This window comes from Oncorhynchus clarkii, chromosome 18, assembly GCF_045791955.1.
Source record: "Oncorhynchus clarkii lewisi isolate Uvic-CL-2024 chromosome 18, UVic_Ocla_1.0, whole genome shotgun sequence".
Classification (NCBI taxonomy): domain Eukaryota; kingdom Metazoa; phylum Chordata; class Actinopteri; order Salmoniformes; family Salmonidae; genus Oncorhynchus; species Oncorhynchus clarkii.
The window spans coordinates 55,975,053-55,991,498 of NC_092164.1; the positions used below are offsets into that span (position 1 = coordinate 55,975,053).

General features: G+C 42.7%; 1 protein-coding gene across 5 annotated transcripts in view; it reads left to right on the forward strand.

Annotated features, from left to right (window-relative positions):
- The first annotated feature begins 12,711 nt into the window (after window positions 1-12,711).
- The window catches only part of LOC139373729 (oxysterol-binding protein-related protein 3-like), a 33,395-nt gene continuing 29,660 nt past the window's right edge, over window positions 12,712-16,446 (forward strand). For 4 of the 5 annotated variants that reach the window (XM_071114635.1, XM_071114637.1, XM_071114639.1 and 1 more), the window contains exon 1: window positions 12,719-12,834. The gene's annotated coding sequence lies outside the window, so the exon portion shown is untranslated. Of the gene's footprint in view, window positions 12,835-16,446 lie in introns of all 5 variants that reach the window. The other variant, XM_071114636.1, reaches the window with a different exon arrangement.

Genomic DNA, 16,446 nt, shown 5'->3' on the forward strand with positions numbered 1-16,446 from the left:
CCCAGCTTAGGGCACTCTGAACACACACACAGCAGGGGTGAGAGGGGGCTCTGAAGTAATGATCTGCCTCACACCCACACGAAGCAGCGGAATTCCCCTAATTGGACACACATGGCGTTTTTTTGTCTGCAATCACAACGGCTTGCTTTTCTCAGAGGACCTCGAGACTCAATAGGGATTAACTGTATGCGAAACAGACCCCCTTGCAGACCAATGTAAATGCCACATGCAACAAGATGCATCTCTTCAACCTGGACTCAGGGGTAGAAGTAACATAGTAAAAGTACATTCGGACCACTCCAATTAGTATATTACGTTTCCTATGGTATGTATTAATTTGTGGATGTCCATCTTCCATGTCAAATGATATGTTATGAATTGCAATTGGTATAATATGCTAGGAATTTGCTAAGTATGATATGTTACGAATTCCAATTTGTTGTGGCTAACATTAGCTAGGTGGCTAAGGCTAACATTAGCAAGGTGGCTAACATTAGCTAGGCTAGGGGTTAAGGTTAGCTAACATGCTAAGTAGTGTAAAAGTAGTTACAAAGTTGCAAATTAGCTAAAATTCTAAAGTTGTTTGTGATGATAATTGAACAGGCAACCTTTGATTGCTAGATGTTCACATTACACGCCTAACTATCCACCCCGACCAACCACCCTACTTTTGTTTTTGCCTTAAGTAACCATACCAAACGTAACATATACTCAGTTGAGTGTTCCGGATTTATGTTTACTACAGTATGTTACATCTAGTCTATGAGACCAGGCTGATCTCTTTGGGCTTATGACAATAAACAGAGGTGATAGTACAGGAAGTGGATAGATGATCCCTTTGTGCTTTTGGTTAGTCTTCAACATGCAGACTAATCAATGGAGAAAACCTAACAAATAACAGATACTCCAATACCACATATTCAGTGGGGAGAACAAGTATTTGATACACTGTCGATTCTGCAGGTTTTCCTACTTTTTTTTATCATAGGTACACTTCAACTGTGAGAGACGGAATCTAAAACAAATCCAGAAAATCACATTGTATGATTTTTAAGTAATTCATTTGCATTTTATTGCATGACATAATATTTGATACATCAGAAAAGCAGAACTTAATATTTGGTACAGAAATCTTTGTTTGCAATTACAGAGATCATACGTTTCCTGTAGTTCTTGACCAGGTTTGCACACACTGCAGCAGGGATTTTGGCCCAATCCTCAATACAGACCTTCAGGTTTCGGGGCTGTTGCTGGGCAATACGGACTTTCAGCTCCCACCAAAGATTTTCTATTGGGCTCAGGTCTGGAGACTGGCTAGGCCACTCCAGGACCTTGAGATGCTTCTTACGGAGCCACTCCTTAGTTGCCCTGGCTGTGTGTTTCGGGTCGTTGTCATGCTGGAAGACCTCAGCCATGACCCATCTTCAATGCTCTTACTGAGGGAAGGAGGTTATTGGCCAAGATCTCGCGATACATGGCCCCATTCATCCTCACCTCAATACGGTGCAGTTGTCCTGTCCCATTTGCAGAAAAGCATCCCCAAAGAATTATGTTTCCACCTCCATGCTTCACGGTTGGGATGGTGTTCTTGGGGTTGTACTCATCCTTCTTCTTCCTCCAAACACGGCGAGTGGAGTTTAGACCCAAAAGCTCTATTTTTGTGGCCTTCTCCCATTCCTCCTCTGGATCATCCAGATGGTCATTGGCAAACTTCAGATGGGCCTGGACATGCGCTGGCTTGAGCAGGGGGACCTTGTGTGCGCTGCAGAATTTTAATCCATGATGGCGTAGTGTGTTACTAATGGTTTTCTTTGAGACTGTGGTCCCAGCTCTCTTCAGGTCATTGACCAGGTCCTGCCGTGTAGTTCTGGGCTGATCCCTCACCCTCCTCATGATCATTGATGCCACACGAGGTGAGATCTTGCATGGAGCCCCAGACCGAGGGTGATTGACGTCATCTTGAACTTCTTCCATTTTCTAATAATTGCGCCAACAGTTGTTGCCTTCTCACCAAGCTGCTTGCCTATTGTCCTGTAGCCCATCCCAGCCTTGTGCAGGTCTACAATTTTATCCCTGATGTTCTGGTCTTGGCCATTGTGGAGAGGTTGGAGTCTGTTTGATTGAGTGTGTGGACAGGTGTCTTTTATACAGGTAAAGAGTGTAAGAACAGGAGGGCTTCTTAAAGAAAAACTAACAGATCTGTGAGAGCCGGAATTCTTACTGGTTGGTAGGTGATCAAATACTTATGTCATGCAATAAAATGCAAATTAATTACTTAAAAATCATACAATGTGATTTTCTGGATTTTTGTCTCTCACAGTTGAAGTGTACCTATGATAAAAATGACAGACCTCTACGTGCTTTGTAAGTAGGAAACACTGCCGATTTTGTAGGTTATCAAATACTTGTTCTCCCCACTGTATGTTGGGTGTATGTGTGTACATCTAACCAGCTTGAGAAAATGGAGAGAGCAAAAGATTTTGGTAGAAGGAAGTTAGAGATTTAGAGGAGGAGAGAGGGGGAGAAGTAGTTGGAGAAAGAGGGGGACAGGGTGAGCGAGAGAGTGGGTCAGACGGAGAGAGAGGAGGGAGAGAGGGTTGGAAAGTTTACATGAGCAGCAGCTGTTTGGATCGTTAAGTGCTTTAACCCAAGCCAGAGACTACAGATCTAAACCACACCAACTATCTCTGGTCCCACTGGCTCAGTGAGCGTGTTTGTGTGTATGTATTTGTGTTTGCTTGTGTGTGTTACTGTGTGCAAGTCAAAACCAGTGAGTGTCTAAACCTGCATGATAGTGTGTGTGTCTGTTAGTCCTGTATTATAAGTGTGAAGGGAGAACCTGGGCCCCATGCCTGCTCTCCATCCAGCCCCCTCTCTATCCCACGACACATCCCCCAGTTAAGCCCAGCTGGTTCCCATCGAGGGAGGGAAGAAGGGGAAGGGGTGAGGAGAGAGAGGGGAGGATAGGGTGAGGAAGACTTTGCTGGGCTATCAGTCTCATCTCACATGCAACACTCCTACAATGTTACAATGACTTCGAAAAACCCAGAAAAAAAATCCAAAAGGGTTTAACATTACTGCAACATGGGAGTCATTCTCACAAAACTGTCCCAAAAAATTCTTAATTGTTACGTTTCACGGAATTTCCTCTTGAATCACTGAGATTTATGAGATTTATCTATTTTATAATGACTCATGTTTTTTTCATCAGATATTATGCATTTGATCAAAATGTTGACAAAATGAGAATTACTGTTAAGTCCCCAAAGAGTATAAAACAAATCAATCTTTCAAATATTTTTAATATGGCTATTTTTAACATGGCTATTTTTAACATGGCTATTTTTAACATGGCTATTTTTAACATGGCTATTTTTAATATGGCTATTTTTAACATGGCTATTTTTAACATGGCTATTTTTAATATGGCTATTTTTAACATGGCTATTTTTAACATGGCTATTTTTAACATGGCTATTTTTAACATGGCTATTTTTAATATGGCTATTTTTTATATTGCTCCCCTAGTGAAAATACCAGTTAAACATAATACTGAGAAAAAAAATCTAATGAAATTATACAATTATAAGATTAAATCAAGACTTTTCCCAATTTGAGCTCTTTAGCCGTTTCAGTAATGAGAAGGCCAAGACAAAGGAGATGATTGTGGACTACAAGAAAATGAGGACCGAGCACGCCCCCATTCTCATCGATGGGGCTGTAGTGGAGCAGGTTGAGAGCTTCAAGTTCCTTGGTGTCCATCACCAACAAACTAACATGGTCCAAGTACACCAAGACAGACGTGAAGAGGGCACGACAAAACCTATTCCCCCTCAGGAGACTGAAAAGATTTGGCATGGGTCCTCAGATCCTCAAAAGGTTCTACAGCTGCACCATTGAGAGCATGGTTGCATCACTGCCTGGTATGGCAACTGCTCGGCCTCTGACCACAAGGCACTACAGGGGTAGTGCGTACGGCCCAGTACATCACCGGGGCCAAGCTTCCTGTCATCCAGGACCTCTATACCATGTGGTGTCAGAGGAAGACCCTAAACATTGTCAAAGACTCCAGCCACCCCAGTCATAGACTGTTATCTCTGCTACCGCATGGCAAGCGGTACCGGAGCTCCAAATCTAGGTTCAAGAGGCTTCTACCCCAAGCTATAAGACCCCCCCCACTCTTTTACACTGCTGCTATTCTCTATGCATAGTCACTTTAATAACTTTACCTACATGTACATATTCTTACTTTTTGGGGGTATTTAAAAAAAAAACTGTTGTTGGTTAAGGGCTTCACTGCAAGGTCTACTACACCTGTTGTATTCAACGCATGTGACAAATACAATTTGATTTGATGTGGGGTAAAGTTTTTTTTTTAGAATATAAACCTGATTCCGAAGCCATAAAAGCTAATAACTTAACTTGTGCTTATCTAAGGATGACTCCACTGAATGATGCATCATGGGTGAATACAACTTTATTGAAAAAAACTGATCTGAGTTTTTACAGGAACTTGAAAAAGTGTTACGGTAATGAGACATGTCCACAGACACTGTGTTTGTACGTAATGAATATTATAGTTTAATGTCAACTTCAACTAGTATACCATTGTTATGATTTATGGACAAACTACAGCAACATACTTTGAGTTTTATTCAAGTAAGTTATGTTTTTCAGAACCTGAGACTTTAACCCTGATGCATTTTGGTCATGAGAATTTGGGGTGAAAATGTACAAAATTCAGGGGAAAATGTACAAAACTCAGGGGAAGATGTCAAATGTATTTAAAACAAGACACTTTCCCAAAAACTAGACATTGTGGTCATTAGAATGATTGTTGATTTTTGAAAATGAATCGTATTGTAACTCAGTTTGCTAAAGACATTTTAAAACTGGTTTCATGAGAATCACCCATATGGAATAGGCATTTACTAGTCTCTCAATACTGTTTTGGGGGAACTCCAGTCACCCTTGACATTTTGGGTACCACCTCGCATATACAGGAGGAGGGGAAGGGGGCGGCGTGGTATGTGGGGTGGCCAACCTATCAGGACTTCAGTCAGCCTTCTGAGAACACAGAGTAGGGAAGGGTAGAGGGAGGTCGACATCTGGAACACATTATGGAGCACACTATTTCTCAGTTGAAAGGGAGAAAGCGATACAGTACAGAGAAACTGTTCGGAGCGATAGAGAAATGAGGGGAAGAGAGAATGTAGAGAGAGAGAGAGAGAGAGGGCTTTAGAAACCTTTCACTGCATGTGTTTGATATAACATCTGCACACATAATGGAGTTCAATCACATAATTACACTAAAGGGACATACACTCTAGACTCCATTCCATTGTTGTTTGAGACACACGCATACATACTGGAAGAAAATACAGCCTCCTAGACACACTCACACATTCACACCCTCATTACTTAAGTACAAGATGAAACAGATCAGGATAGACCAGTTGAGGTTGATTACAGAGAGATGAGTATTTAGCCTTGATGTCATTGTGTTTTCAACACTGAAGCAAGCTACTATGTAGGTTAGTTAGGGACCATAACATCTGAAGGGCAGCTGTGAATGATCTCTGCTTTCACTGCTACAAGCCTGACAAGCAAGCCTAATACACATTCTAGGACTGGCCTGGTACAACAGCACCCTCCACTGACTGTGAGAAACACTATGGGGAAGTGGCATAGAATTGGAATGTAGACTGCAGTGACTGCAATGAACCTGTAGATGACACCCTTTCCTCAATATACACAGTGTACAAAACATGAAGAACACCTGCTCTTACCATGACATAAACTGACCAAGTGAAAGCTATGATCCCTTATTGATGTCACTTGTTAAATCCACTTCAATCAGTGTAGATTAAGGGGAAGACACAGGTTAAAGAAGGTTTTTTAAGCTTTGAGACAAGGACTGTGTATGTGAGCCATTCAGATGGTGAATGGGCAAGACAAAATATTTAAGTGCCTTTGAACAAGGTATGGTAGTAGGTGCCAGGCGCACCGGTTTGAGTGTCAAGAACTGCAACGCTGCTGGATTTTTCACGCTCAACAGTTTCTCGTGTGTATCAAGAATGGTCCACCACCCAAAGGACATCCAGCCAACTTGACACAACTGTGGGAAGCATTGGAGTCAACAAGTGACAGCATCTCTGTGGAACGCTTGACACCTTGTAGAGTCCATGCTCCGACGAATTGAGGCTTTTCTGAAGGCAAAAGGGGAGGGTGCATCTCAATATTAGGAAGATGATCTTTAATGTCGTTCTTAATGTGTTATACACTCAGTGTACAGGACACCTGTGTGATCTTGGGCTGTTTTATTGTAGATGAGTGTGTCTGATCAGTCACAGTAGTTTAGGGTGAAGGGGTGCATCTTAACAAAGAACACAGGATAGGTGACACAAATGTGGTGGCTGTTGATTGGTTATTGGCACAGTCCAGGAAGGAAGCCACCATAGGCTATTGAAATGGAGCCAATCTATCGGATTATGCAGATATGTTTGTAGCAATAGTAACGTATGTGCATAGATAACAATGCCATGTCATCGCTCTGATGAAAGACTAAGGAGGTTGGTTGGAGGGGATGGTGGATGAGAGGGGATAGGGGCCCTTTTGGAAAAAAATTGCAGTCAGAGTGCATTATAACTGCACTCCTCCACTGTAGTATAACTGCAGTTAGAGTGCAGTATAACTGCAGTACCCTGCAGTTATTCTGCAATTACTGCGTCCAAAATGCCACAGTCAACTGCAGTTACTGTACTTTTACTGCTGTTTTGTTGGTGATAACATTGTGTGTCTTCTTCATCACCAAAACACATCAGAAAGAACAAGTAGTACATAAGTAAATGCCATTCATAACTTAGTTCATTATGTGTGTGCCTGTGTGTAGCTAGATGTAGCAGAGGGTGTGTCTACTCTGCATTAGCCGGTGGTCAGGCTGTGTCTTTACCATTGGGGCAATCATTCTGGTCAGGTATGTTATGTGGAGATTAACCACGGTGAGTCTGGAGAGTGATCTCTGATTTGCGCTCGCACAAACACACACAATAATAGCTATGAACACAGGGAGCTCAAATCCACCATTAGACCAAGCCGAGGGTAGGCTAGGGCAGCAGCCCCACCCAACAACGGCGAGCCTTTCAGACAATGTTTTTTCTGCTTTTTGTTTTCCCTGTCTGTGTTGTCATAGCAATAGGCTAGGGCAGGAGGTGTCATTCATGTCATGCAAAGGAATACATTTGTTTTGTTGAGTAAACAAATCTAGAATTGAGGCTCAGTAAAGCACACTAAATCACTGTAGGGAAATATGTGTGCTTGGGAAAAACCCTCATTTGAACAGTGGGTTATTTCCCAAAAGAGAAAGTCCCAAAGAAACTGCTTGTCAAGAGTATAAAGTATGTGTGCCCACTTCTCAACATGTGGCACCGTCTTATGCAAGTAGTACAGGTTCTCACTTCTCTCTTACACAAACACTTTGAGTGTATAATCGCCATCACTCTGCACACTGCCCTATCCCACCTTACCTATGTAAGAATGCTGTTACTTGACTATAGCTCAGCATTCAACACCATTGTAACCTCCAAGCTCATCATTAAGCTCGAGGCCCTGGGTCTGAACCCTCCCTGTGCAACTGGTTCCTGGACTTCTTGACGGGACGCCCCCAGGCGCTGATCCTCAACACTGGGGCCCCACAAGGGTGTGTTCTCAGGGTCCTGTACTCCTTGTTCACCCATGACTGTATGGCCAAGCACGCCTCCAACTCAATCATCAAGTTTGAAGACGACAAACAGTAGTAGGCTTGATTACCAACGATGATGAGACAGCCTACAGGGAGGAGGTGAGGGCTCTGGGAGTGTGGTGCCTGGAAAACAACCTCTCACTCAATGTCAACAAAACAAAGGAGATGATCATGGACTTCAGGAAACAGCAGAGGGTGTACCCCCATCGACGGGACCACAGTGGAGAAGGTGGGAAGCTTCAAGTTCCTTGGTGTACACATCACTGACAAACTGAAATGGACCACCCACACAGAAAGTATGGTAAAGAAGGTGCAAAAGAGCCTCTTCAACCTCAGGTGGCTAAAGAAATTTGGCTTGTCACCTAAAACCCTCAAACTTTTACAGATGCACAATTGAAAGCATCCTGTCAGGCTGTATCACAGCCTGGTACGGCAAAGGCTCTCCAGAGGGTGGTGCGGTCTGCCCAACGCATTACAGGGGGCAAACTACCTGCCCTCCAGGACACCTAAAGCACCCAATGTCACAGGAAGGCCAAAAAGATCATCAAGGACCTCAACCACCCGAGCCACTGACTGTTCACCCCGCTATCATCCAGAAGGCGAGGTCAGAACAGGTGCATCAAAGCTGGGACCGAGACTGAAAAACAGCTTCTATCTCAAGGCCATCAGACTGTTAAACAGTCATCACTAACACATTAGAGGCTGCTGCCTATAGGCATAGTCTAGAAATCGCTGGCCCCTTTAAGGAATGAAACACTAGTCACTTTAATAATGTTTACATATCTGGCATTACTCATCTCATATGTATATACAGTGCCTTGCGAAAGTATTCGGCCCCCTTGAACTTTGCGACCTTTTGCCACATTTCAGGCTTCAAACATAAAGATATAAAACTGTATTTTTTTGTGAAGAATCAACAACAAGTGGGACACAATCATGAAGTGGAACGACATTTATTGGATATTTCAAACTTTTTTAACAAATCAAAAACTGAAATTGGGCGTGCAAAATTATTCAGCCCCTTTACTTTCAGTGCAGCAAACTCTCTACAGAAGTTCAGTGAGGATCTCTGAATGATCCAATGTTGACCTAAATGACTAATGATGATAAATACAATCCACCTGTGTGTAATCAAGTCTCCGTATAAATGCACCTGCACTGTGATAGTCTCAGAGGTCTGTTAAAAGCGCAGAGAGCATCATGAAGAACAAGGAACACACCAGGCAGGTCCGAGATACTGTTGTGAAGAAGTTTAAAGCCGGATTTGGATACGAAAAGATTTCCCAAGCTTTAAACATCCCAAGGAGCACTGTGCAAGCGATAATTTTGAAATGGAAGGAGTATCAGACCACTGCAAATCTACCAAGACCTGGCCGTCCCTCTAAACTTTCACCTCATACAAGGAGAAGACTGATCAGAGATGCAGCCAAGAGGCCCATGATCACTCTGGATGAACTGCAGAGATCTACAGCTGAGGTGGGAGACTCTGTCCATAGGACAACAATCAGTCGTATATTGCACAAATCTGGCCTTTATGGAAGAGTGGCAAGAAGAAAGCCATTTCTTAAAGATATCCATAAAAAGTGTTGTTTAAAGTTTGCCACAAGCCACCTGGGAGACACACCAAACATGTGGAAGAAGGTGCTCTGGTCAGATTAAACCAAAATTGAACTTTTTGGCAACAATGCAAAACGTTATGTTTGGCGTAAAAGCAACACAGCTGAACACACCATCCCCACTGTCAAACATGGTGGTGGCAGCATCATGGTTTGGGCCTGCTTTTCTTCAGCAGGGACAGGGAAGATGGTTAAAATTGATGGGAAGATGGATGGAGCCAAATACAGGACCATTCTGGAAGAAAACCTGATGGAGTCTGCAAAAGACCTGAGACTGGGACGGAGATTTGTCTTCCAACAAGACAATGTTCCAAAACATAAAGCAAAATCTACAATGGAATGGTTCAAAAATAAACATATCCAGGTGTTAGAATGGCCAAGTCGAAGTCCAGACCTGAATCCAATCGAGAATCTGTGGAAAGAACTGAAAACTGCTGTTCACAAATGCTCTCCATCCAACCTCACTGAGCTCGAGCTGTTTTGCAAGGAGGAATGGGAAAAAATTTCAGTCTCTCGATGTGCAAAACTGATAGAGACATACCCCAAGCGACTTACAGCTGTAATCGCAGCAAAAGGTGGCGCTACAAAGTATTAACTTAAGGGGGCTGAATAATTTTGCACGCCCAATTTTTCAGTTTTTGATTTGTTAAAAAAGTTTGAAATATCCAATAAATGTCGTCCACTTCATGATTGTGTCCCACTTGTTGTTGATTCTTCACAAAAAAATACAGTTTTATATCTTTATGTTTGAAGCCTGAAATGTGGCAAAAGGTCGCAAAGTTCAAGGGGGCCGAATACTTTCGCAAGGCACTGTACTGTATTCTATACTATTCTACTGTATCTTAGTCCATTCCGCTCGTCCATATGTATATAGTCTTAATTCATTCCTACTTAGATTTGTGTCTATTGGATATATGTTGTGTAACTTGTTAGATATTACTGCACTCTCGGAGCTAAAGCGCAAGCATTTCGCTACACCAGCAATACAACGTGTAGATGGATAATCCCAGAGATACTGTACATAATGATGAGATGTATTCCCATGTGGACAGATTTTGACGGGAGTGGACCCTCTCGTGTTGCCTCTTCCTCTCTGACAATCCCTGTAGGGGCACTTTCACAATGGGTTATAGGCCACAGGTCACATGTTACACAAACCGGGAAGTGTTAACACAGGTGAGAGGAGAGCATGCGGTTCTTACCGTCTCACTCGAACGCACTTTATCACATTTGTACTGTAATCAAATGTAGCCCTAATGGAAAGCTGTATTTTATACCCTGCAATAGACCTAAATGGGAACATCACCCACAACAAAACCATTTCTACGCGGACACGTCAAGAACTGCTCTCAACCTGTGCAAGATGGGAATCGCTACAATCACAAGAATTTCCCTTCGGGTTAATAAAGATGCTTTTTAAAATTTCAGTTGAATCCCCATTATGAATAGCTAAACTTCCTTGCCGGGCTGGCCCCAAGGGGCCAGGGTTCCGGTCTAGCCCCAAGGGGCTAGGGTTCCGGTCTAGCCCCAAGGGGCCAGGGTTCCGGTCTAGCCCCAAGGGGCCAGGGATCCGGTCTAGCCCCAAGGGGCCAGGGTTCCGGTCTAGCCCCAAGGGGCCAGGGTTCCGGTCTAGCAGCACGGTTTGTACGGCTCCTACAGTTTTGCTTCAGTACTGCAGTTTAACTGACACCCCACCCAGAAAGACAACTTCCATACTGTAGATGGCCACATTTGTTTATTATTTAACTAGGCAAGTCAGTTAAGAACAAATTCATATTTACAATGGCGGCCTACACCGGCCAAACCCGGACGACGCTTGGGCCAATTGTGCACCACCATATGGGACTCCCAATCACAGCTGGTTGCGATACAGCCTGGATTCAAACCAGGGTGTCTGTAGTGATGCCTCTAGCACAGATGCAATGCCTTAGACGGGAGCCCCAGAGAAGTCAGATTTTAAAAGTCCTAAAAACACATTTTAGTCATGACTTAGTGTAACAGTATAACTTTAAACCATCCCCTCGCCCATACCCGGGCTCGAACCAGGGACCCTCTGCACACATCAACAACAGTCACCCACGAAGCATCGTTACCCATCGCTCCACAAAAGAGCAAGGGGAACAACTACTTCAAGGTCTCAGAGCAAGTGACGTCACCGATTGAAACGCTATTTAGTGCGCACCACCGCTAACTAAGCTAGCCATTTCACATCCGTTACACTAGTGCACAAAATACCCATTAAATTATTCAAATAATTGACGCTGAGGACCCAAAAAAAAATGTATCACTCACAACGAAGATATTAACATTTTATATTCATCCAAACAATGTCATGTTTTTGGATGACGTCGCCGCTGGTTGCGCTGCTCCCTGTGCGCAACCGCCCAAGACCTGTTTCTAATAGTAATACATTTATTTTATTTTGCTTTTTTCATTAAAGAGAATCTCAAAGACCCTGTAAAAACAAACAAAACAAATGTAGAGATCTGTCAGGTCTTGGGCGATGGTCTTCCACAGATTCAGATGATAATGTCATGTTCAGACAGGCAGTTCAGAAAGGCTGGGCAGTAGTATAAGAGGAGGGAGCAGCACCAGTTACTTAGACAGGTCCGGACTCTGAGCTCTTCATCAGGCAGTAGTTTACGAGGAGGGAGCTTCGATGGCACAGAGAGGGAGCAGTGTCAGTCAATTACTTAGACAAGCCCAGAGATCTTCATCAGGCACCTCGTCTGTTGTCTCCTCCTCTGTAGGTAGGCTGGATAGTCCACTACCTGGGTGATGCTTGGCAGCTATAAGCGCCAGAAAGATCACCACACATAGGCAGTAGTCAGGAAACAGTTCCCAATGAGGTGGGCCCTCTCAAGTTTAAAATGTTTAATGTCACATGCACAAGTCCACATCGTTGATGCAACCAGCAATAAAAAAATCAGCTTATGCTGTATTGATGCGTCATTCAAATGAGCTACCTAACCACCTAGCCAAGACGAAAACAAACTGTCGTGCCATTAGTCCAGCAACTCCATTGGACAAAACCACCCAATATTAAGAAAATTCAAGAAGTCACAAAAACAAATAATTGCTTAAAAATGCAATCAAAATACTTAAAACAAAATATTTACAAATGTACAGGAGCCCTCTGCATAGTCTTCCTCACCACGCCACTGCAACAACGGAATGCTGATCAATATACATTTATGCGAAGACTTTACGAGAACAGATTACCTTGAAAACAACGGTCTGATATGTTGCACGCAGTCTCCAGTTCTCAAATTATTTCAATATTTGATCGTACCACCTGGAAATGTCCACTTTTTTTACTACGTCACTGCCGGTTGAGTGCCATTTCCTCTTTTTACTCGCGAGTCATTGGACCAAAAGGCATCCCAGCCTCAGCATTCATTCACACAGCAAGCCATGGAGTAATACTTCTTTCAATTTGTGCTGGATTTAATTCACTGCAGTTTTCATCTCAAACGTGTAAGCGATTGTTGTATTCAATTTCCTATTTAGGCATATCCAAATGTTTACTTTCTGAATTGCAGCGACACAGTTCTCGCCTCGTCTCTTGCTTTTGGTCGCAGCATTAATTAATTTGCAACATATCCCTTTCGATATAGTTACTAGTGGGTGGGACTATGTTAACTGCTTGGATCATCTTTCAAACAAGTCCAAAGGACGGAGCTCAATTTCTGTAATGATTAATCTGTTCTATTTGCAAGGAATATTTCCAAACATTTAACGTTTGTCTGAACATTCTCTTCGCAATGGATCAAGTTGTCACCCTCATCAGAATTAATTTCACAATTTTTAGACATAGGCCTACTACATTTGAATTGATTAGTCTAGGCTACATTTAATTGACTAAGTTGCTTAATTTTAGTTTATATTGGCATGTCATATATTGGCATGTCATATATATGACATATATATGACATGACATATATATATGACATGCTAATACAAGCTAAAGTTATTTGTAGAAAGCCTAAAGACATGGGGATAGCCTGAATTTGTAAAACGCAAATTCCAACAAGCAATTTGGACCATACGGTGCGTGCTGCCCCTATTGTAATATTCTCAATGGTATGAATGAACATTCCTGCTGCGCTGAGTTGCTCCTTGTGGTTCCGAGGTAGACTTTGAGAGAGATGTGAAAGACGAGCAGTGGTGGCGGTAAAAGATGACCTTCGCTGTCAGTTGCGGTGTTAATGACCTAGTCGGAACTAGGAACTGACATTTCAGACTGGCTAACTGGATATAGTTCCCTTGTTCCGAATAGCACATTAACGCTACACATTAATTACGGGACTATTTAATTAGCCTTCTCAGATGACACATTGGTTGATTTTGGCTCGTCAGTGCCTTGTTCACACGCTAGTCGGAAGTCGAACATTTCCGAATTGTAGTTATACATGTGCGGCGTTCAACTAATAAGCAAGTCAAATTTCCGCGTTTCCCAGTTCAGACTGGCGTATGAATGCAGCGTAGGTCTGAAATGATCAGTAACACCTTAGTCACTTCATGGACTTTTCATTGAGACATGTCTAGTGCGGAAATATCCCACATAACCTAAAAGCCAATTGATGCTTGATCTGTATGTGGTCGGAGGCTCCGTATGGAGGGTGTGATGCAATTGCGGAGCCTCCGGAGGCACACAGAGGCCAAATTGAGTTCTGTACCGCATCGCAGTGCGCCTCTCAAATTTTGTAACAATGCTGAGTGCTTCATGTAGTTTCGCATGGACCTGATTGGTTGACGGTAGGTGTGTGCGGTAGGTCCAGTATAAACATACTTATTACCTTGACAACCTCCTTCATAACAGTTCTGCGAAGCACAATAAGTATGAATGCCCTAACTTGTGTAGAGGCCGTATCGCAGTAAATGCTGTACGGTCACTGCAGAAGTCCGATTTACCATGCAAAGCCTTTTATGCAGCTATTCCCAAACTCGTTCCTTGGGACCCAACTGGGTGCAAGTTTTGGGGTTTTGCCAGCTGATTCAAATAAAGTAATCATCAAGCTTTGATTATTTGAATCGGCTGTGTAGTGCTAGGGCAAAAACCCCCACCTCAAGCTTGAATCTCAAGCAGGCTGTTTAAAAAAAGTGCTTGCCTTTCCTCCATACAGTTGCTTTCAGAAAGTATTCACATCTCTTAACTTTTTCCACATTTTGTTGTTACAGCCTGAATTTAAAATGTATACAATGTAGCTTTCTTTTCACTGGCCTACACATAAACCCCATAATTTAAAAGGGGAATTATGGTTTTTGAAATGTTTACAAATGACTTAAAAACAACACTGAAATATCTTGAGTCAATAAGCAACATGGCAAGCCTAAATAAGTTCAGAAACAAGTCAGAGTAAGCTGCATGGACATCATCTCTGTACCCCTCACATACAATTATCTGTAAGGTCCCTCAGTCAAGCTGTGAATTTCAAACTGTTTCAACCACCAATTCCTTGCAAAAAAGGGAACATATTGGTAGATGGGTAATAAAATAAAAGCAGACATTGAATATCCCTTTGAGGATGCTGATGTTTTTCATTACACTTTGGATGGTGTATCAGTACACTTAGTCACTACAAAGATACATGTGTCCTTCCTGACTGACAGAGAGGAAGGAAACCAACTCAGGGATTTCAGCATGAGGCAAATGGTGACTTTAAAACAGTTAGAGTATAATGGCTGTGATAGGAGAGAAGCTGAAGTTGCTGGATATTGGTGGAAACTGGAACACGCTGTCGATCCACAACATCCCAAACATGCTCAATGGGTGACATGTCTGACTACGCAGGCCATTTTCAGCTCTTAGACATATTGTGTACAACTGCTTGTGACAAGGGACGGCGGATGAATAGCACGACAATGGGACTCAGGATCTCGTCACGTTATCTCTGTGCGTTCAAATTGCCATAGATAAAATGCAATTGTGTTCGTTGTCCGTAGCTTATGCCTGCACATACCATAACCCCACCGCCACAATGGGGAACTCTGTTCACAACATTGACATCAGCAAACCGCTCGCCCACACACACTGTCTGCCATCTGCCCAATACAGTTGAAACCAGTATACATCTGTGAAGAGAGCACTTCTCCAGCGTGCCAGTGCCCATCGAAGGTGAGAATTTTCTCACTGAAGTCGGTAACAATGCCGAACTGCAGTCTGGTCAAGACCCTGGTGAGGAAGACGAGTACGTAGATGAGCTTCGCTGAGACTGTCAGAAACAGTTTGTGCAGAAATTCTTTGGTTGTGCAAACCCACAGTTTCATCAGCTGTCTGGGTGGCTGGTCTCAGACGATCCCGCAGGTGAAAATGCCGGATGTGCTATTGTCCCCAGTACATGGTGCACCTGTGCAATGATAATGCTGTTTAATCAGCTTCTTGGTATACCACACCTGTCAGGAGGATGGATTATCTTGGCAAAGGAGAAATGCTCACTAATAGGGATGTAAACAAATTAGTGAACAATATTTGAGAGAAATATGTGCTTTTTGTGCATATGGAAAATTTCTGGTATCTTTTATTTCAGCTCATGAAACATGGGACCAACACTTGTTACATTATATTTTCGTTCAGTGTACTTGAACAACTATGGCAAGACCTGAATGATTGTCTAGCAATGATCAACATCCAATTGGCCAGAGCTTAAATAATTTTGAAAAGAATGGGCAAATGTTGCACAATCCAGGTGTGGAAAGCTCTTAGACTTATATATTTCTGTATTTAATTTTCAATAAATATAACTCGTTTCAGGAAATTATGCATCTGTCACGCGTCACTACTTCACAGGAGAGGCATTTGAACGTAAACAATTTTTTTTTAAATCTATCTTTTTTTTGTCAGAAATGCCTTCTGGAACATGTGAACTTACAAGTTTGTAATTAAGGCACATGAATGCCATCTGTAAATATGAATACATTTGTTAAATTAGCCTAGTTGGTTTAGCCATGGAAAAAGTCAGGAACCTTCCCACGAGCCATAATTGGCTGAGATAATGGATAGGCTGGACATGCCAAGAGAAGATCTCGGATTGGTCTGCCTTGTAGCATGCTTCTGTCTAGAACATGAGCTATGCTCAATATGTGTAG